Here is a 21,449-nt window from a genome sequence, read left to right as displayed (position 1 = left end):
AGTTCTCCAGACCATGCAAGAGGGGATGAACACCTGCTCATGCGCCAGTTCCGCTACAATATGTACATGACATATGTAGTCACTCTGTGGAGGCCAGTCAGAGCGAGTGAGTTTATTGAAGAAATGGACATGTATGTGGACACAAAGTGTCACAGGAATAATGACAGTGGTGTCAGGAAAGTGTTGTTTACCTTGGTTTTGTTCTCACAGAGGGTGATAGTAGAGTCAGTCACATAAGAGCTGCTGCTCTAGTGGGTCTTGCCAGCCCACAGTGGGTCTTGCCAACCCACAGGATCATTGCTTGTTATGGATCCGGACTACTCCTATCTATAATAACATTTTGAGACAAACCACAGGTCCAGAAATGTCACAAGTAATGTTGAATGCGTTTATTTATCTGAAAAATGCTATGGTTGTAGCGCCTGCACTGGACCTCCCAAATCATGGAAAAATGTTTTGTGTTTATGCAAGGGACAATTGTAAGACCATGACAGGTGTACTTGCCCAGGAGTATGGTGGTAAACTTTGCCCTATAGTTTTTGTCCAAAGATGGTCGCAGTCCAGGTCTTAAGGCATGCCTGAAGTGACTCCGAACATAGTACATAGCATCTTATGAGATGGTAATAGGGATGGCCACATCATCTGCCCTAGGTAGGCCCCAGTTTTAAATGGGCTACTGGTATTAAAGGGTGTATTACACCACAACATGATATATAGGCAGCCATAAAAGGAGCAGAGGATGTTTTTGTAGATAATTTCCTGCTCCAGGCCAAAAGATCACACATTATTAGAGCTACAAACGCATGCTACAGAACAGGTTTTAAGGACTTGGGTGATGTTTTAGAAAAAGTTGAGATTAGCCTTTTTCTAAAAGAGGGGAGCTCTTGTGTGTATCCCCGCAGCTAGCGCCCCACTGTTTATTGCCTAGTATTATGGAATAGGACACAGGGGGTGGGAAAGAACATATAAAGTATTGCTGACAGTTTAGTGCAAGCATATGTTGCTAGATGCATCACCTATATTAGGAACAAACAATCCAAACAAACAAGCCAAACATGAGCATCTCCAATACCCATCAAACCCATTCACACATCTTCAAATAGATTTCACATATAGGCCCAAAGCAGGGAAGAAGTAAGAGTTCTTTTTAGTCAAATAGTGTACGTGTTCAGCAGATAAGTGGAAGCATTTAGGACCACAAAAAGGGAGATGCCCACACGGTGGTGTGCATTCTCAATCAGGAGTTTATTCCTGGATGGGGGTGCCTGCCTTGAATTAGTTCTAATAATGCTACAGCTTTCATATCAAAAATATGCCAGGAACTAGTTAAAATCTTGAAAATAGATTATTATCCGCAGAGTTCAGGTATAATGGAAAGAATGAATAGCACAAATAAATAGTAATTGAAACTTAGAATCAAGTGGAACGGAACGAAAAGTTGCTCGCACCGTTCTTTTTACAGGAAAATACCCATCCCTTCAGAGAAGGAGACGTAGTGGTGATGAAGCTGCTGCCCAAAGGAAAGAAACAAAAGGATTTCACCTACGGCCCAGAGACCACTGTGGTAGCAGTTACCAGGACCGCTGTCTTGACCGAACACAGCCCTACTTGGATCCATGCCACTAGAGTGAAGTTGGTGCGGACAGGACCTTGAACAGGAGGATCCAGAAGCAAGAGAGGTACTAACGGGGGCAGACCGCCCTGACCTTGAACAGGAGAGTCAAAGAAAGGAGGTACTAACGGGGGCAGACTGCCCTGACCTTGAACAGGAGAGTCAAGAAAAGGGGGTACTGACAGGGACAGACCGCCCAGACCCTGTAGAAAATGACTTTTCTAGTTTCACCAGACTCGGGAAAACTATGGCTGCTGATAATCCTGATTCCATTTTCAGTGTTTTCCCTTGTATGGACTGTTACTAACTGCATCTATCACCCAGAAGATTTGGGTGTCATGAGAAGTATATGCGGACCATACCCTGCACATGAGACACATAACAGAACAAAGAGAGAATTGAGTATTGAGCATGGTGTAGATGAGAATCCACCCACTTTTCATAGTGAAATGTTACTAACAAAATTTAAATATGCTTATGCAAGGAAGTCAGGTTTTGAGAAATGTTGGATATGTAGCAAACTCCATCCAGAAACAGCCCGCATCCCTCTTATTGCTGTCCCTTTGAATATTACCCAGTTTCTTAAAGAGACCTCTGCTACTTTAACCAATGTATCAAGTAATAATAATATCACCTTCCCAGTAGATGGTAGGAGCCATTTCCCAGACTGGTGTTTCAGCCTGGGAAATAACACACGTGTTAACCCTTCCATTTTCAAAGAGTCAATTTTTAATATTACTTCCTGCCAAGTCCCATTAGGAAAATCATGTTCTATGTTTGACATATCAAGTCCTAGTTTAAATAAGACTATAATGAGTAATTACCAGAATTTCTCCCAGAATATACAAAGAATATTTGACCAGCTTGTGGTCACAATACAGAGTAAATTCCTACAAGAATATATTGCCCAAAGACCGTTTTCACTGGGACCCCTTTGCAAGTATGGGGGGTTTTGGGTTTGGAGGAGTGTTTTCCTGGTTAAAGGACATTGCTATGATGATTGTGATGATTTTACTTTTTCTATTATTTTTATATGCATGCTTTAAACTTATTATGTACCTAATTGCTAAAACCACAAAGAATCCAGACTCAGCTAGCAGAGGAGGATCTTATGTAAGTTTGTATTTTAAGAGAGATGCTGAAAATGTTGACACATTTTAACAACTGAACAAGGTGTGCTGTTACAACAGACTCAAACCCCTGTGATTATCAGGAATATGTAAAGTTTTTAAAGCCAAGAAGGCTAAGTCTACCATTTAGGTGGGCAGGTTTAGGTCCTTATTTGATTATACTAAGGAAGCCAAGGACATTGTCGCCTAACCTGCTATCCCTTTCCAGAGAGACCTTTGTGTCCTCTGATGACACCATATAAATGATAGGAAGAAAAATCATGCATAGGAAATTATGATTTTTTAGAGGGGATTGTAGGAGCGTGGGACATGGTCCTCCATCTTTAGTATCCATTTAGTATCCATTTTGTATATCTATGTGTTTAAACTCCATTCTGCACGTATCTCGCAATTGACATTATAAGCATGTTCTAATTATAATATCATTTTTCCTGTAGAATATTGTCGCCTTATAGTTTAGTTCCTCTTTATGAGGATGAGATCAGAAATGTCTAAGCTTTCTTTATTAACCAATAGAATCTACTTAATACGTTAATGCCTGTAAATGGAGCGTGTTTCATATAATTAGAAATTGATTAGTTTATACCCCCTTATAAGGAATATACCCTAGACACCCCCCCTTTTTAACTGTGCATCCTGTATTCTTTGTATAAAGATCTCTGGATATGTATTAAACAGACGAGAAGTCCTTTGTACCACACGCAGACTACTTGTGTTTATTCCAGTGGCAAAGGACTCTTCCGGAGGCTCAGCTCTTACATAGAACAGATTAGACTTAAGTATAGTGGGGATGGGATTGACCAAATCACTAACAGTTATTGTAGTGGTTAGGTAGGTTAGTGTAGTGGTTAGTGGTCAGTGTAGTGGTTAGTGTAGTAGTGTAGTGGTTAGGTAGGTTAGTGTAGTGGGTAGTGGTCAGTGTAGTGGTTAGTGTAGTGGTTAGTGGTCAGTGTAGTGGTTAGGGTAGTGGTTAGGTAGGTCAGTGAAGTGGTCAGTGTAGTAGTGTAGTGGTTAGGTAGGTTAGTGTAGTGGTTAGTGCTCAGTGTAGTGGTCAGTGTAGTTGTTAGTGGTTAGTGTAGTGGTTAGTAGTCAGTGTAGTGGTTAGGTAGGTCAGTATAGTGGTTAGGCAGGTGAGTGTAGTGGTCAGTGTAAAGGTTAGGTAGGTGAGTGTAGTGGTTAGTGTAGTGGTTAGGTAGGTCAGAGTAATGGTTAGGTAGGTCAGTGTTAAGGTTAGGTAGGTCAGTGTAGTGGTCAGTGTAATAGTTAGGAAGGTCAGTGTAGTGGTCAGTGTAAAGGTTAGGTAGGTGAGTGCAATGGTTAGGTAGGTCAGTGTAGTGGTCAGTGTAAAGGTTAGGTAGATCAGTGTAGTGGTCAGTATAGTGGTTAGGTAGGTCAGTGTAGTGGTTAGGTAGGTCAGTGTAGTGGTCAGTGTAAAGGTTAGGTAGGTCAGTGTAGTGGCTAGGTAGGTGAGTGTAGTTGTCAGTGTAATGGTTAGGTAGGTCAGTGTAAAGGTTAGGCAGGTGTGTGTAGTGGTCAGTGTAATGGTTAGGTAGGTCAGTGCAGTGGTTAAATAGGTCAGTGTAGTGGTCAGGTAGGTAAATGTGGGAATCAAGTAGGTCTGTGTAGTCTCCACCGTATATATGGGCAGGGCAAAGGGGGTGGAGTCAGGGGTAAAGCCGACTGGGGGGAAGGGGATGGGGGAAGCAAAATGAGGTTTAGCCTAGGGTGTCAAAAATCCTTGCGCCAACCCTGCTTGCAGGGTGCACTGATTCACTGACACAGCGATGCCCTGCCAGCAGATACTGCAGTAGCCAGTGTGGCATGAAGATTTGTAGCTACATCGGCATCTCTCCCTGCCAGCTGCATGTGAATTAAGTTAGTGGAGGAGCTGAATGCCAGACTGACTTGTTCCAGCCTTTTGCTCCAGGATACAGCCTGAACCTGCGTGACTACGGGACTTGGTTAAAGTTCTGGGAAGGTCCTGCAGCATCTGGGACAGCTTGGAGGTATGAACCAGGATGATACTTGATTTCAGCAAAGTATTTCCATGGAGGTCTGGGGGGGAGGATAACGTTCGATGAACTAGCAAATTAAGATGGACTTAACTAACAAGTTGTACTCCAGCTAGCACTTTTTAAAAGAGAAGTGTGGGAATATAAAAAATATACATACATACCTAAAAAAATACCTGTTTTGCTAATGGTATAAAGTTAACCAACTATTGCCCTGGAATAAGTAATTTATGATGAAATGCAGAAAGCCCTGTATGCTGGTTAGATAATTTTATGTATTGCCCAAATGTCTGCATTTGAATCTAAGCGCAATCCAAGTATATTAAAGTTGGTTTTGAAGTTTTACAGTATGCGGAGCATGTTCTGTTTCTTATGAGAGTCTATACACTGGTGTAGCACCCCCTAACATTGCTAGAGTGCTAGGGTTAGATTTTGTACAGAGTAGATAATTTGTTCAGGCTTGGTTGGGAGCCAAGCCTGTGTTGTTGTAAATCTGGGTCAGGTGAATGATTCAGGGAGGCTGGTATGACTCACAGACAGCACCTCTAAGACTTCCCCCTACTTTTAGAAACATGCAGAAGGTTCTAGAACAGGGATCCTCAAACTACGGCCCTCCAGCTGTTGCAGAACTACACATCCCATGAGGCATTGTAAAACTCTTGCATGCTCAGACAGGACTAGGCATGATGGGAATTGTAATTCCTGAACAACTGGAGGGCCATAGTTTAAAGACCCCTGTTGTAGAAGGATGGGAGTTGAGGGGAAGAGGAGCTGCCTGGAGTATTCATGAGGGTCCTTACCAACCCCCAACAGATGGCTTGGCAGGGGGCAGGCCCTGTCAAATACTCAGGGTCAGCCCAGCTGGGACAGTGGAGTTCGGGTGGAAAATGGAGATGGAGTGTTAGGCTGTCGAAGGCCTTTGAGAATAACCCCCCAGTCTGGGGGGGGGGGGGGTTAACTCAGGCCTGGGCTCGGGTGTGGAAGGGACCCCTCTTCAAGACACACAGGGGGATACTGACCAGGAAGCACGGGAGCAGGGAGAGGGCAGCAGGAGAACACTGTCAGGCAACTCTCCAGGGGGGAATACAACCAGGAGTGCTGCAGTCAGAGGACTGAGAGGCATGACTGAAGGGACTTGGTGCAAGCAGTCTGGGATGGATGCAGAGTCAGTCTGGGAGGACTGTGTAGAAGTAGCCAGGAGGGCTAGCGAAAGGGGCAGCTGCAGCCAGGCAACAGCTATATTTTAATATTGCCTTTACTTTGATAAAATATCTCATGATACTGTTGCAGCTTTTAGACACACATTTTTTTCATTTTGTATGCACATAAGCACAGTTATAGTTTTTCTTTCAAACATTCATACTTACCTAGCTGCTGCAGCATTGGTCCAATGCTGCAAGCTGAACTTTGCTGGCTCCAAGCCTGAGGGACATGATTTTTAATTGCTCACTTCTCCACTCCAGGCACTGATCTCTGCTCTGCCCCTCTAGCAATCACTAGAACACCAAGCAGCATAGGGGAAGGGAGCACCTGTCTCAGGCTCTCAGCGGTGGGTTGAGAGGTTGAGCCAGCTGCCTGTAAGGTATTGTATCTAAGTGAATCCCAACATTATTGTTGGGATCCCTCCAGAGTCTGGAGTGTCTTTGTAACGCTAGCCTATTGTCGACTAATTCTGGGTAACAGGAGAATAGTGCAATACAGTAATACATTTAGGGGATGCCCATTTTAGAATGTAAAATGAGAAAACAGTACTGTATACTGTATGGCAGTGGGGAAAGCAAATTGAATTATTGGGTGTTTTATTAGAGGGATCACTTAGCAATAGAAAGGAGGACCTAATTTCCTCATAATAATCTTTAGTTAGACCTCATTTAGAAAAGCGTATCCAGTTCAGGAAACGTTAGTTACAGAAAGATATCGATAATATAGAGTCAACAGATAGGAAACGAAAATGGTGAAAACATCATGCGAGACTTCAGGAGCTTAATACATGCAGTCTCAAGGAAAGTCTTGAGAGCACCAATGCAAAATTTTGCCCTGAGCACTAATGCAGCATTTGAGTTTTGCAATGAGCAGCAATGAAAAGTTAGTGTTCTTTGTGACTGTTAGTCTGATATTTAGCATGCTATTCTGTTTCATAATTTATTTGTGTTTGTAATATTTACATATTTATTGCTATATTTACAACTCACTGATCACTCTAATCTTCCGCAAGCTGTAGATGAGAAAATTATTTCAGAACTTCCCAGAGATCTTAAAATGTTTTCAAGGGTTTCATGAGGGTAAATATGTTGAGAAAGGCTGATGTAGATGGAATCAAATCATTATTGAGACAAACATTATAAAATAGTATGAATTTAAAAATGTATGTAAACACTAAATCTAATTTTCAGTGTGATTGGCTTTATGCCTCACTGGATACATTTTTAGGCCTATCATTTTTGGGAAGCTATTGCAAAGTTTTCTACACTGAACAACATTTTAAACAGAACACTTTTGTTTTTGCCGCCATTTTTCATATGCTGAACTTAAAGATCTAAGACTTTTTCTATGTACACAAAAGGCCTATTTCTCTCAAATATTGTTCACAAATCTGTCTTAATCTGTGTTAGTGAGCAGTTATCCTTTGCCAAGATAATCCATCCACCTCACAGGTGTGGCATATTAAGATGCTCTAGACAGCATGATTATTGTATAGGTGGGCCTTAGGCTGGGGCCACAATAAAGGCCACTTTAAAATGTGCAGTTTTACTGTATTGGGGGGGTCCGAAAACCAGTCAGTATCTGGTGTGACCACCATTTGCCTCACGCAGTGCAACACATCTCCCTTCGCCTAGAGTTGATCAGGTTGTTGATTGTGGCCTGTGGAATGTTGGTCCACTCCTCTTCAATGGCTGTGCGAAGTTGCTGGAAATTGGCAGGACCTGGAAAACGCTGTCGTATACGCCCATCAACAGCATCCCAAACATGCTGAATGGGTGACATGTCCAGTAAGTATGCTGACCATGCAAGAGCTGGGATGTTTTAAGCTTCCAGGAATTGTATCATGCTACAACATGAGGTGATGGTCGTGGATAGTTGGAACAACAATGGGCCTCAGGATCTAGTCACAGTATCTCTGTGCATACAAAATACTATCAATAAAATTCACCTGTGTTCATTGTCCATAACATACGCCTGCCGATACCATAACCCCACCGCCACCATGGCCCACTCGATCCACAATGTTAACTTCAGGAAACCGCTCACCCACACAATGCCATACACGCTGTCTGCCATCTGCCCTGTACAGTGAAAACTGGGATTCATCCGTGAAGAGAACACCTCTCCAAAGTGCCAGACTCCATAGAATGTGAGAATTTGCCCACTTAAGTCAGTTACGACGATGAACTGCAGTAAACCGATTGTTGCAGCAGCTGTCCAGGTGGCTGGTCTCAGACGATCTTGGAGGTGAAGATGCTGGATGTGGAGGTCCTGGGCTGGTGATGTTACACGTGGTCTGTGGTTGTGAGGTTGGATGTACTGCCAAATTCTCTGAAACACCTTTAGAGATGGCTTATGGTAGAAAAATGAACATTCAATTCATGGGCAACAGCTCTGGTGGACCTTCCTGCAGTCAGCATGCCAATTGCATGCTCCCTCAAAACTTATGACATCTGTGGCATTGTGCTGTGTGATAAAACTGCACATTTTAGAGTGGCCTTTTATTGTGGCCAGCGTAGGGCACACCTGTGCAATAATCATGCTGTCTAATCAGCATCTTGATATGTCACACCTGTGAGGTGGAAGAATTATCTCGGCATAAGAGAGGTGCTCACTAACACAGATTTAGACAGATTTGTGAACAACATTTGAGAGAAATAGGCCTTTTGTGTACATAGAAAAAGTCTTAGATCTTTGAGTTTGGCTCATGAAAAATGGGGGCAAAAACAAAAGTGTTGCGTTTATAATTTTGTTCAGTGTAACTTGAGGTCCTGTCAGAAATAGCACTTTTTGTTTCACGTAGGATAATTCTAAGTTACTGGCTCGTGATTACCAGTAATGTTGTCAAGCCTGCCATGCACACTCCTTCAGCTGGAGACAGAGCCGGGACAAGGTCATCCAGGCAGTGCCATCTTAAGAGCATTATAGGCCCCTGGGCAATGCAGTGTACTGGGGCCCCGCCTACACAATCACCCACGACAATAAAAATTTAAATTATCGATAAGGTGATATTTATTGTTCCCTCCAACAATATCAGTTTTTAACCATTAACACAACGTTTGGACAATATTACACAAGCATGAAAAACAAGAAATTACAGAGTGAAATGGCGCAGTATGAAAGCACTAGGAACTATTTATTAAATTTGCGATACTTCGGAGGGGTGGAGGGAGAGAGATAGAGGGATGGATGGAGAGAGAGAGAATTTGGGAGGGGGCAGAAAGGAAGCAGGGGGATCTGAAGAGAGGGGAGGGAGAGATGACAAAGAACTGTTAGGTGGGAAAAGGAAAGCAGGGATGTAAATTGTATATACTTCAGCAAATTGAGATGACAGGATAAGTATCAGACTATAAACAATAGGAGTGATAAATATGTGAAGAACAATCTCATAAATACACTCACCCTGCGCTAAAACAAATAAGAAGGCACAAGAATAAAATCAATAATACAGACTTGACGTCAAAGCAGCTGCTATAAAAGAAATGATCGACTGCAAAAAGGTGTCCGATAATATTAAAGCAAAAGTAATATATTCAAACACTAGCAGCGCTATATAAACGAACTGAAGAATAAAATCCAAAGTCCTTTAAATTTCAAATGGGTATTTCCAGGTCATGTGGTAGGTTGGTTAAACACAATCCTTTATCCCAGGAAGGGTGTGAGGGGTCCTGACCGTAGCACCAGATTTCCACCACCACTTTGTGCACCCCCCCTATTCTTACAACTCACCAGAAGATGGTGAATCAAGATCCTTCAAGGAACTCCACCACTAGGTTACAGCATTGGACACTGGACCCACTTTTCCTCTATTAACCGCACAATCTCCTCCGTTGCCAACAGACCATGTAAGTGAACAGAGTGGGGCAACAATAGTGTAATTCCGCCAATGACGTTTATTAAACACAAAAAAACAGCACAATGTAGCCCCTTTCCCCTCAGGATGTCTACTTACAGGAAGTAGCATATAGTGAAGGCATTGAGTGGAAATATAAAATCCGCTGGATCACTCTGTACCAAACCTTATGGAATCTGGAAAGAGCTCCGGCGTATGTGTAGATGTCCTTATGCGACCGCGCACAACGGCTCTGACGCATTTCGTCCTCCGACTTCCACAGAGAGCCCGTGTGCGCGGCACGGTCGTAGGCTATTTATAATGGCGCCGGCACAAGCGCACTCGCACTCGCGCACTCGCGCCAAAATCAGCGTCACCCGGAAGTGAAGATACACTACGTATTTCCGGTAGTGACCACTTCCGGCGTGCGTACTCGCTCCGCCCAGCGTCACGGCGCGGGACTCGCGGCACGCCGGAAGTGCGTCATTGATGTAAACATCCGGTCGGCTTCGATGACGATGCTACAGGAAGAGATCTCCCTGCGCTGAATGTCATATCTCACATCTCATAGACAAGATGTTTGACACATCTCCGCATGAGGGAGTTGTCATCTAGCCGCATCCTTAGAACGAATCACAGGAAATCCAGGCTCTTTAGCCTAAGATACTAATTTTTTAAAACATGAATGCATAAATAAATTTCACTGAATGCCATTCACCTAACATAAAATATATGTCATTGTTAAAAACACACATATACAGCTCATATTAGCAATTATTGATGTCCGGGGACAACATATCCATCTATTTGGAACAGTGGAAACACATGACATTGGTTGATATAAGATCTCTCTTTGCACATTTTTATTAATCAATACTTGACTAGTGCTTTGTTAATAACCTTCTATTGATGGCGATGCATGAGATCACCATAGAATTAGGAGCCTCACTTTTGGTGTTGGTTATGTTATATCCGCATATAATTTTTATTTTTAATTTTTAATTTTGATATATTCTATTTTTTAGATAAATGTGACAATTTAATTAGCTAAATTTTAAAATGTTTTGTATTAGGGATGTGAATTTTACCTTATCTATTTCATTTTTTATGATTGACTCATTTTCATGAGATTGCTAATGAGCTGTATATGTGTGTTTTTAACGATGACATATATTTTATGTTAGGTGAATGGCATTCAGTGAAATTTATTTATGCATTCATGTTTTAAAAAATTAGTATCTTAGGCTAAAGAGCCTGGATTTCCTGTGATTCGTTCTAAGGATGCGGCTAGATGACAACTCCCTCATGCGGAGATGTGTCAAACATCTTGTCTATGAGATGTGAGATATGACATTCAGCGCAGGGAGATCTCTTCCTGTAGCATCGTCATCGAAGCCGACCGGATGTTTACATCAATGACGCACTTCCGGCGTGCCGCGAGTCCCGCGCCGTGACGCTGGGCGGAGCGAGTACGCACGCCGGAAGTGGTCACTACCGGAAATACGTAGTGTATCTTCACTTCCGGGTGACGCTGGTTTTGGCGCAAGTGCGCTTGTGCCGGCGCCATTATAAATAGCCTACGACCGCGCCGCGCACACGGGCTCTCTGTGGAAGTCGGAGGACGAAACGCGTCAGAGCCGTTGTGCGCGGTCGCATAAGGACATCTACACATACGCCGGAGCTCTTTCCAGATTCCATAAGGTTTGGTACAGAGTGATCCAGCGGATTTTATATTTCCACTCAATGCCTTCACTATATGCTACTTCCTGTAAGTAGACATCCTGAGAGGAAAGGGGCTACATTGTGCTGTTTTTTTTGTGTTTAATAAACGTCATTGGCGGAATTACACTATTGTTGCCCCACTCTGTTCACTTACATGGTCTGTTGGCAACGGAGGAGATTGTGCGGTTAATAGAGGAAATGTGGGTCCAGTGTCCAATGCTGTAACCTAGTGGTGGAGTTCCTTGAAGGATCTTGATTCACCATCTTCTGGTGAGTTGTAAGAATAGGGGGGGTGCACAAAGTGGTGGTGGAAATCTGGTGCTACGGTCAGGACCCCTCACACCCTTCCTGGGATAAAGGATTGTGTTTAACCAACCTACCACATGACCTGGAAATACCCATTTGAAATTTAAAGGACTTTGGATTTTATTCTTCAGTTCGTTTATATAGCGCTGCTAGTGTTTGAATATATTACTTTTGCTTTAATATTATCGGACACCTTTTTGCAAGTATCAGACTATGCTGTAATTTGTAGTTCCACATCAAGTCCTTCATAAACTCCCAGTTAGCAAGTGCTGAGTTATGTCCTACAACCAAACCTTTCAGCTCCAGTCTTTTTGCACCAAAATATTTCCTTGGACAGTGACACCATTTAATTTTTTTGTACCACTGATAGCCTGCTGTCTGAAACTGAACCTGGCTAATGAATTACACAGGGCCATGTGTAAAAAAAAGTGAAAGCAGGTAAAATAATTATCTGTGCGATGTCTTTTTGCAGCAAAATACTTCCTTGGACAGTGACCCAATTTAATTTTTTTTTACCACCGATAAATCAATGATCAGTAATACATTACACAGGGCCGCCATCTGTATTAAAAATTGAAAGCAGGTAAAAGAATGATCTGGAGAGAGAGAGAGAGAACAGAACAGAAAACGCAGATCCCAGATGCATATCTGTTAAACTATATACATATACTCACTATATATTTTATAATTACACACAAAAATAAATATATATATATATAATTTAATGTGTGTGCGTCTATGGGTCTAATTATAAAATACAGTTCGTTCTAGGGATATGATATATATCTATGTATTAAAAAGTGTGTACACATAGCACCCTCTCCCTTCCCCCTGATCTGTAATTATATATCTATACACAGTATATATCAAATTATAAAAGAAAATAGTTAATTCTAGGCACATAATAGAGGGCACACACATCTCCCCAGATTCAGAGCTGTATTGCTATTGGTCCACCTGGGTTCCTCCAACGAGGAGAGAGAGAGAGACTATAGACAAACAAGTACACAGGATTAGGATAGAGCAGAGAGAGGAGGAAGAGGTGATGGACAGGTAGCAGAGGACACAGGTGTGATATATATAATATCTTCTGTCACCTCTGGTTGGTAATTTAGCAGAATGAAGTTTTGATAGTGGCTGTGAAGTAAACCCACCTCCTCCCTTCTCCTGATTGGCCCCTTCACATTCCATTGATCTCACTCGTGGCTGCCTATTGGAGAAGCCTCTTCTCTTGGAGTGCTGTGATGGCATTGAGAAGTTTGCTCTGCTGGTTCCCACGTGTGATGAGCATTGACAGAAGCGCTGGCTGAAGAGGAGCTGGCCGGGGCTGGGGCCCCCAGGACTCGCATGCAGTGCTGCTCCCATCTCCGTCCCTGGGACTCTGCCTGCACAGCACAACATGAAGGGAGAAGGTGGGTGGAGCCATTCTTCTAGGCGCGGGGAGAGGACGAGCCGAGGAGGAGTATCCTCCTCCGCTGAACGGGGGGGGGGGCCCGGAGGACAACGAGGAGGGGGCCCTAGACCACCAGGTAAACTAATCTGGCCTGGGGGGGGACAGTGTAATTGCCATCCTGGCTGTGTGTGGGGCCCCTTGGCAAGTGGGGCCCCCGGGCAACCGCCGGGCATGCCCAATGGAAAAGACGGCCCTGCATCCAGGGCGAAGATGCCAAACTGGGCCTCTTCTCCCCTTCCTTCGTTGCATGCCAGATAATCTTCTGCAGCTGGAACTCCACTCCAAGCGTCACTGTGTTTGTCTCAGTCTCACGGCACAGCTCCAGGTCCACCAATCTGATTTTATGTGGACCAAGTCTGTATGCTCTCTGACTCCGCTGGTCTCTTTGCTCTGATTGGGAATAGTGCTGGACCAGGTAAAGGTAAAATAAGCTTCACAGACTTTAACCACTTCAATACAGTGCCCTTTCACCCCCTTCCTGCCCAGGCCAATTTTCAGCTTTCAGCGCTGTTACACTTTGAATGACCATTGCGCGGTCATGCTACACTGTACCTATATTACATTTTTATAATTTTTTTAACACAAACAGAGCTGTCTTTTGGTGGTATTTTATCACCGATGGTTTTTTTTTATTTCTTACAAAAAAAAAGACAGAAAATTTTGAAAAAAAAAAGTTTTTCTTATTTTCCGTGAGTAAATTTTGAAAATAAGTAATTTTTCTCCTTCACTGATGTGCGCTGATGAGGCGACACTGATGGGCACTGATAAGCTGCACTGATGGGCACTGATGAGGTGGCACTTATGGGCACTGATGAAGTGGCACTTATGGGCACTGGTGAAGTTGCACTTATGGGCACTGATGAGCTGGCACTGATGAGGAGGTACTAATATGCCACACTGATGGGCACTGATAGGTGGCACTGAAAGGCGGCACTGATAGGTGGCACTGATAGGCACTGACGGGCGGCACTGATGGGCACTGACAGGCAGCACTGATGTACATTGATGGGCAGCACAGATGAGCAGGCACTGATGGGCACTGACTGGCGGCACTATGGGCACTGATGGGCATTGGTTGGGGAGACTTATGAGCACGTTTTTTTTACTTTACAGTAATCAGGGCACTGATCATCGGTGCCCTGATGATCAGTGCCCTGATTACCTGTCCTAGGTTCCCCTTTGAGGAGGAGCTGCTGATGTTATTGGCTCTTTACCAAGATCAGGGCCGCACTGTGTCCTAGCAACACGACGCGGCCACGATCGCCGGACTACGCGCCCCCAGGGAGTGAGAGAGGCCGTTCTGGTGCGCCGTTATATGACGGCATCCCAGAATGAGAGATGCACCGCTCGGCCGTCATTTGATGGTGGGCGGACGGCAAGTGGTTAAAGTAATATTAAACCCTCAACATTTTGTTTAGCTTAAAATGATACTAAAAGTAAAGTTTTTTATTTTATTTTGATAACAAACATGTCCTACTTACCTGCTCTGTGCAATGGTTTTGCACAGAGCAGCCCTGATCCTCTTCTTCTCGGGTCCCACGTCAGCACTTCTGGCTCCTCACCCCTGCTGAGTGCCCCATAGCAAGCCGCTATGTGTGCTCACTCCCAAGCCCTGATGTTTGTGTCTATAAGATGCACAGAACGGGGCTTGGGCACCGCCCCCACTCCCTCCTCACTGGCTTTGATTTACAGGAGCAGGATCCAATGGATCCCGTTGCTGTGCCTGAGCCAATGAGGAGGGAGAGAGCCAGAAGAGCCTCTGCTCTTGTGTACATCACTGGATCGACATCATGCTCAGGTAAGTATAGGGGGGAGTTGCACACAGAAGGTTTTTTTACCTTTATGCATAAAGTTAAAAAACCTTCAGCCTCTAGGGCTACTTTTATAACAATAAGTGAAATAAAATAAACGACTGTATAGATACCCCTGCAGAACCACTTGGCTTTCATTTTGAAAAATTTCAGCAGAAATGTGCGTTTGTAAAATTGACAGAGTAGCAGTAACATTTCTGAAGTTAAAGTGGTTTAAAACCTAAAAACAAAAAGGTATTATATTTCAGCTCACCAATTCCTAAATGTAGTAGTTTCAGTAGTTTTTCTTTCTTTATTTTCACAGGTGATTCAACCAGTATGTCTGTTATTTTACTGCTTACTTAGATGGTTGAGACAAACCATTTAACACAGATAGGGGTGCTTACCATATTTTTCTTCATTTACGTAAAACCATTAACCCCAAGAGAAAAAATAACTGTTTGCTGTAACTGCTTATAAAGTGTTTAATTTGCTAGTCAAGTCCATTTAAAGCTGCAATTCTAACATTACCCTCTCCCCTGACTGACAATGCTGCTGTCCAAAGGTGGCTGCTTTACTACTTCATCCAGAATGCAGACACCCTGACTCTAGGTTCACATCTATGAGGTTGCTGTTGATGAGGTTTTCAGGCATGTTTTGTGTTTTCTAACATGCGTTTTTCATGTGTTTTGTGAGTCATCAGCTGTCAGGGGGGGTTCTCCGCTGACAGCTGAATGAAAAAAAACAAGAATTGCAAGAAAAAAAAAAAAAATCAGGAATAATAGTGTGGGCTCCCCAAGATCCATATCCATACCAGACCCTTATTCATGAATGCATCCAGGCAGGTTAGGAAAGGGACAGGACGAGCAAGTGCCCCCTCGAACCATACCATGCCACATGCCCTTAACATGAGGTGTGCCCCCTCCAAAGCACCTTGTTCCCATGTTGATGGGCTGACAATGTCATAAGGGGGTGGGGCCACCTGGTGATGTCAGCAGGTGACCCTGCTCCTTAGTTATTTAAGAACTGGCGGGAGTGGATCTTTTTTTGTTTTTTAGGTCAGTGGTAATGGTGGGCATAGTGATGGATCTACATAGGGGGGGACGTTGTTTTTATTTTTGTTTTTTAAAAAAAGGACTTGTCAAAAACTGCCTACTGTCATTTTTAACACTACACTTTTTTTGGTGAATGAGAAGGGGTACTATGTACTCAATACTAATTCACATTGCATGGGGGCAGGATCTGGGAGCCCCCTTGTTAAAGGGGACTTCCAGATTCTGATAAGCTCCCGCCCGCAGCCCCCCACAACCACCGGCCAGGGTTGTGGGGAAGAGGTGCTTTGGGGGGAGGGGGGCAGAGAAACTCCTGTCCCAAAGCACCCCCTTATGTTGAGGGCATGTGGCCTGGTATGGTATGGCGGCAATTATTGTTTTTTGATTTTAACTGACAGCTGATGACTTATCGGTTGTTAAGGACCTGGCAGTCAGATTCCCAGCCCACTCCTTAAAGTGGTTGTAAGGGCACAAGATTTTTTTACCTTCATGTATATGCATAAAGGTAAAAAACCTTCTGTGTACAGCAACCCCCCCCCCAGCCCCCCCAATACTTGAGCCCCTTCTCGATCCAGTGATGTCCACAGGAGCCTTGCCTCTCCCAAGGGCTGCAACGGGAGCCGTTGTGCAAATCAGGAGATGGAGGGGGCGAGGCAAAACCACGGCTCCATGTGGGAATGGATAAAAAGTGCAGAGGAGGGAGGAGCCAGGAGCGCCGGTGTGGGACCCGAGAAGAGAAGGATCCAGGCCACTCTGTGCAAAACCACTGCACAAATCATAACATGTTTATTATTTTAATGAAAAAAAAAAAAAACTAAAGCTTTACAATCACTTTAACAACCAACTATACACAATTTGCTATGAAAAAACAAAATGCAAAAAAAATTGTAAAAACACATAAAAAACGCAACACTTCCGTTTTTAGTGGGGGTCCATTAAAGTCTATTACACGTAAAAATGCAATTTTCAGCGGGAAAAAGTCCCTAACCCTTTCCAAAAACTCACCGGCTGAGAAACACAGATGTGAACGGGTACAATAGGAAACCATGTTAAATAGATTGTAGTTGTGTTTTCCTGCAAACTGCACTAAAAAATGCTTAGGTGTGAACCTAGTGTAAGGCAGGAAGTGTATTACTGGCTGGATCACCAGGTGAAATAAAGGGAAAAAAAACTAAAGAAAAAAAAACCTAATACAGCCAACACATCTAAAGATTGGTAAGATGCACAATAAAATATTTTTGATTTTGGGTTTAATACTGCTTTAAGCTAGCTAAAACACAAAAGCTATATGCATGCGGAATTCAATATCACTTTAAAAAAAAAGAAAACTTCAGAAGACATTCCCTGGAGTTTTGGGTAGCTAGTTATGCTGAATTCTACATTATGTATAAGCAATTAGTGGGTCACCTGTGAATTCTTATGTATATATGTGTGTATTAAGTGGCTCCGTGTCCCTTGACGCCTGTCTGCAACGATCATAATTGCTGTTTTTTCCATTTCAATAGGGACAGTTAGCTCTTGACAAACAAAACTGCAGACTAGACGAATAAACGTATTGTTTAACAATAATTAATTTAGAATCAAATATAGAACTGCTACAGTCAGTCACACAGATCTGAAGATGAAAAGGAATGTCAAGAAAATTTAAAAGACAAACACTCTGAACACAAACATCAAAAATACGTGCAGCATCAAAGTAGAAATTAGAGTCAAATACTCTACACGCAGTGTCACCATGGATGAAGCCAAAAGCAGAGAGGGCATGCTTAATATTTATTGGATTTATAATTTATTAGAGCAGGCATGCTCATAGAACCACAGCTTTTACATTATTAGGCCAGGTTTACACTGGTTCGACATAAAAGTCGTGCGACTGTCGATCCGACTTTGCCCTGTGACTTTGGTCCAACATCAATTGGACTTCCATTCGACTTTAATGAACTGGATCAGTTTTTTATTCATGGGTTGTGGGGGTCTGTGGGCAGGCGGCTTACCAGAATCTGTAATCCCCTTTTATGAAACGGGGCCCCCAGATCACACCCCCCCATGTAAATGAGTATGGGGTACATAGTACCCCTACCCATTCACCCCAAAAAAAACGTGGTGTAAGAAAAACAGAAAGCAGTTTTCGAAAAGTCCTTTATTTAAAATGAATAATGTCCCCCCTGGTAGATCCAACATTCATCACAATGGCTGTCACTGCCGCCGTCGACCTGATGGCTATGCAGTGACATCACCCGGAGACCCCACCCCCTTGTGATGGCATGCGCCCAACATACCCAGGCAGTGACGTCAAAAAGGTTCTTCAGGTGATGGCACCACATGGCTACACCCTATAGTTATATAAGAACTGTCAGACACTGGAGATGCCAGATCAGCAGGATGTCAGGGGCCATTCATTTTAATAAAAGACTTTTCAAAATGTATCTCTTGTTTTTCTTAAACTACACTGTTTATTTTTGGGTGAATGGGTATTCTCATTCACATGGGGGGGCGGGATCTGGGGGGCTTTCTTAAAGGGGGCTTCCAGATTCTGATAAACCCCCTGCCTGCAGACCCCCAACCACAGCCCAGGGTTGTCGGGAAGAGGCACTTGTCCCCGTTAACAATAAAGGGCCTGGTATTGATTTTGGGGGGGACCCCACGCCATTTCTTTTTTCAATAAATTTTGCATTGCTAACAATGCCTCTGAGCACATGTTGTATGTCGCAAGTTGAATCAGTTAAGATGCTCATCCAACTTGGTTGAGACTTCCATTATATTTTATAGGCTGAAATCTTACCCAACTCGGACCAAAGAAGCACAGGAACCTTTTCCAAAGTTGGACCGACACATGTCGGACCAGTTAGGACGACTCTCATAGGGAAACATTGATTTTTACATGTAATGCGACTTGTGCTCTCAAAGTCTGAGCTCTTTTCGCACCAGTGTGAACTGGTCCCTAATAGAGATGGCCTTGCGGTTTGCCCGGCGGTCGGTTCGCGGCGAATTTTGCTTGTTCGCAAATTCGCAAAAAGTCGGACTTTTTACCGATGTTCGCGAATATGTCCGCGCCACCATTTTCTTTTTCATTCAGAAGAACTTTGACCCATGACACAGCTGTCAGGTGGAACGGGACAGCCAATGTAGCGCTGTGAAGATCCACAAAACTCCTTTTCTTAGCTGGTATTTTTCGGTACACGTCTAGTATCTTTTGAGCTTAGGGAGAGGTATCCTGTGGTTGCTTTAGGGGCAGTTAGAGATCGGCTGCAGTCACACAGAAATCGTTTTGTCAATGTCCACAAAAGTAATTTAAAATGCTCCAATGTTGTTTTAGGGTCTATTACAGTCTCTTTACTATAGGGCCAGGTATCCTGTGGTTGCTTTAGGGGCAGTTAGAGATCAGCTGCAGTCACACACAAATTGCTTTGTCAATGTCCACAAAAATCATTTAAAATGCTCCAATGTCGTTTTAGGGTATATTACAGTCTCTTTACTATAGGGGCAGGTATCCTGTGGTTGCTGTAGGGGCAGTTAGAGATCGGCTGCAGTCACACAGAAATCGCTTTGTTAATGTCCACAAAAGTCATTTAAAATGCTCCAATGCAGAGGCGTAACTAGAACCTTCAGGGCCCCGGTGCAAGAAACCATGAAGGGCCCCCCCAGACCCCTGCCCGGGGCCCTTCCCTTCAAGCCTGGGGCTCTTCCCACTGATCTTTGGACCCTTTACTCTCTTTGCGGGGCCCTTTATTACGGTCATGCAGCGGGACCCTTTCACAAGTCCTGCAAAGACAGCAGAACACAAGTGAACTGGATGGGAGGAGTGGTGGGGGCAGCATACAGAAGAACCAATCTCCTCCATTTTTCTCCTGCAGCTGCAGGTGGAAAAAGGAGGACAGTGATTTCTCTACATGCTGCCCTCACTGCCCCTCCTATCCAGGTGTACAGGGGAGCCGAGTAGGCCCCCTGGAGCATGGGGCCCGGTTGCAATTGCACCCCCTGCAACCCCTGTAGTTACGCCCCTGCTCCAATGTCATTTTAGGGTCTATTACAGTCTCTTTACTATAGGGCCAGGTATCCTGTGGTTGCTTTAGGGGCAGTTGGAGATCAGCTGCAATCACACACAAATCGCTTTGTCAATGTCCACAAAAGTCATTTAAAATGCTCCAACATCGTTATAGGGTCTATTACAGTCTCTTTGCTATAGGGGCAGGTATCCTGTGGTTGCTGTAGGGGCAGTTAGAGATCGGCTGCAGTCACACACAAATTGCTTTGTCAATGTCCACAAAAGTCATTTAAAATGCTCCAATGTCGTTTTAGGGTCTATTACAGTCTCTTTACTATAGGGGCAGGTATCCTGTGGTTGCTGTAGGGGCAGTTAGAGATCGGCTGCAGTCACACACAAATCGCTTTGTCAATGTCCACAAAAATCATTTAAAATGCTCCAATGTCGTTTTAGGGTCTATTACAGTCTCTTTACTATAGGGGCAGGTATCCTGTGGTTGCTGTAGGGGCAGTTAGAGATCGGCTGCAGTCACACAGAAATCGCTTTGTTAATGTCCACAAAAGTCATTTAAAATGCTCCAATGTCATTTTAGGGTCTATTACAGTCTCTTTACTATAGGGCCAGGTATCCTGTGGTTGCTTTAGGGGCAGTTGGAGATCAGCTGCAATCACACACAAATTGCTTTGTCAATGTCCACAAAAGTCATTTAAAATGCTCCAACATCGTTATAGGGTCTATTACAGTCTCTTTGCTATAGGGGCAGGTATCCTGTGGTTGCTGTAGGGGCAGTTAGAGATCGGCTGCAGTCACACAGAAATCGCTTTGTCAATGTCCACAAAAGTCATTTAAAATGCTGCAATGTAGTTATAGGGTCTATTACAGTCTCTTTACTATAGGGGCAGGTATCCTGTGGTTACTGTAGGGGCAGTTAGAGATCGACTGCAGTCACACACAAATCGCTTTGTCAATGTCCACAAAAGTCATTTAAAATGCTCCAATGTCGTTTTAGGGTCTATTACAGTCTTTACTATAGGGGCAGGTATCCTGTGGTTGCTGTAGGGGCAGTTAGAGATCGGCTGCAGTCACACACAAATCGCTTTGTCAATGTCCACAAAAGTCATTTAAAATGCTCCAACATCGTTATAGGGTCTATTACAGTCTCTTTACTATAGGGGCAGGTATCCTGTGGTTGCTGTAGGGGCAGTTAGAGATTGACTACAGTCACACACAAATCGCTTTGTCAATGTCCACAAAAGTCATTTAAAATGCTCCAATGTCGTTTTAGGGTCTATTACAGTCTCTTTGCTGTAGGGGCAGGTATCCTGTGGCTGCTGTAGGGGCAGTTAGAGATC

The sequence above is a fragment of the Pelophylax lessonae genome (assembly GCF_965119305.1).
Source record: "Pelophylax lessonae genome assembly, chromosome: 8".
NCBI classification, from domain to species: domain Eukaryota; kingdom Metazoa; phylum Chordata; class Amphibia; order Anura; family Ranidae; genus Pelophylax; species Pelophylax lessonae.
This window is presented reverse-complemented; position numbering follows the sequence as displayed.